Raw genomic sequence first — 2,666 nt, forward strand, 5'->3', positions numbered from 1 at the left:
GTTGGAGTGGTTTCAGAGGTGTATTTTCACTTTTATATCATCTAAAATTAGGCACTTTGAAAAAATTCTATTATATTAGGCATGATAGGTTCATCTTGAGAAAGAGAAGCAATACTTAGTATTATTTGTACTCAAATTATATGTCCTTTAAAGATATATAAAATTTTTCAAAAATTAAAATGATACTGGAAGATCCTAAGATATATGAGGGATTCATAAAATATTTAATATATTTATTAGATATAAATTTTGAAATATTTTTAGTTTCTATATGCCAGATATTGAGATTATTAATGACACGTATAAGATGAAGAAATAGCAGAAACATCATGGCAAAATGCAAATATAGTTTATAAAAATATTTAGAGGCAAAACTAAAATATGTCTAAGTTTATATTTAAAATTACATTAAAATGATATATGTATTCATGGAAAAATATTTATTTGATGTCTGTAAACTGCAGTCGGTTGTTCTTGGTAGTGGTGTTATGGTACCAAACAGAAAATTTCTCATACCAATATCTGTTCCATTAACAAAATTATATCCTCATACAAATGCAAGGGACACACAACACCTTTTATTTTTAGCACGTTGTCCTTAGTAATACACACACACCTCTTTCTTTTACTCATGCTATTCTTGTGCTTAACTTTATCTTTATTTTTTTTTCAGTCTTTCTACTGGTGAAACCTTGTCTGCTTTTGAATCCTAGTTCAAATTTCATCTCATACAAGCTTTATCTGACACTAATCTTATCCCTTTACCTCTAGATAAAATCAGTTTTCTCTTTTGAAATTTCAACAAGAACTGCAGTTGTATAAACTTATGTTGTATTAGTACTGAGCATTTTTTTTGAATACGGATGTCTGTTTGTTTGTTTTAATTTATAAGACTGTATCCTATTTTTCTCCTAGCGCCTACATTTAACATCAAGGAATCCCAGTGGATCCAATCCAAAAACTACTCCTTGGGAAGAGAGTTGCGACTGTCTTGGCCAATAAAAATGTAGTCGGGTATTTTTGCTAAGAGTTGGAATTGACCGTGGCTATGTGTTTTTCTTCTGGTTGTTTCATATGTGTAATATTACACTGGATATATGGAGCTGTTTAATAGAAGGATCACCCAAATTATGAATGAATGAAACCATTTTGGAATATCTGTGTTTGGGTCTATTAAAGAAAGTGGCAATAAGGTATTCATTTTCAATTAATGCCTTAGAAAATTACCACAAAACTAGAGGCTTAAACAGATTTTTACAAGTTAAAGTGCAATATAAATCTCAGAAGGCAAAATCAAGACCTCTGCAAGTCAGCATTTCTTTTTGGAAATGCTAGGTGAGAATCTGTTCCTTTGCCTTTCCCAGCTGCCCACATTGCATGGGATATGCCCTCTCTCAACTGTCTTCACCAGCAGCAACTCTGAAGTTGTAGCTCTCTGAGTGTAACTAGGAAGGTTCTCTGCTTTTAGAGACTCATGCACACTTTAGTAACATAGCATGATATTACCATCTCTAGGTCCTATCTCCTAATATGATATGCAAATGGTCTTTTCCATGTAAAAATATGTTCACAGATTTCAGAAATCAAATGTGCTTTCTTTTTCATGTGTGGGAGATGGTGGTTAGAGGGTAGCCTAATTTCACAACTATGAAAATGCCAAGGGTTTGGTAAATATTTTAGTGACTGCTAGTGATATCTAAAAAATAAAATGGTGAATAGCAACCTTTAACGATCAGATAAAAACATTATAAGATAATATCTGGTGAAGAAATTTTTTTCACAGCTGATGAAGGATCAAATATAGGAATAAATAATTGAGCAAATCAAATCAAAGAAAGTTATTTAAGACTTCCGGGAAGATGGCGATGGCACAGCACATACCAGAGGGACTCTGCAGAATTCAGCCCAGGAGAGTTGCTTAGAGGAAAATTCAACGCTGCTGTAATGCAGGAGGAGCATTATAAAGATAAGTAGGCAAAGACCCACGGAGTTTTGAGGGGCTGGGGGCTTTTGGCTTACCTCAGTGGAGGCCGGCTGGGGCTTGACCTTGACCCCACAACTGTCTGCCGGAGCCAGGACCATTTGGAGCCCATAGGAGGGCTTGGTCTCAACACAGCCACAGTTTGCCACCAACTGCCTCAGGGAAGGGACTGGATGGACACTTGCAGTTCCACGGGCAGGGATCAGGGTTCAGCTACATTGTTGCTGTTGTTTATATCTCTTCTCTTTATCCCTCTATCCGCCCACAGTCTTGGAGGGCTGCACAGGGGATTTTTCTCAACACAGCCACAGCTTGCTACCTCTAGGCAGGGACTAAACCCTTGCAGATCCACAGTCAGGAATCGGGACTCAACTACATTTTTGCTGTTGTCTCCCTCTCTTCACTATATCTCTGCACGACTCTCAGTGGGCTTACTTTTTATTTTTTTCTCATCTTTGTCTCTTTCCTGTTCTCTCACACTCCACTGCTTACCTCCAGAGACTCCCCTTAGCCTAGGGCATTTATGCCAGCGCCACACCCAGCTAGGTGAGCTCCACCCTGTGGATACTCTGCCCAACTTCTTACCTGGAATTCCTGTCTGTTTGCCTGGGACCCTAAGGCAGCTTGGCCAACACTCATCAACATTCCAAGCTGCTGCAGGAACCTCTGCCCAACCTCCACAACA

This window comes from Echinops telfairi, unplaced genomic scaffold (assembly GCF_000313985.2).
Source record: "Echinops telfairi isolate 266 unplaced genomic scaffold, ASM31398v2 ScPeMD7_21;HRSCAF=78, whole genome shotgun sequence".
Taxonomy (NCBI): Eukaryota; Metazoa; Chordata; class Mammalia; order Afrosoricida; family Tenrecidae; genus Echinops; species Echinops telfairi.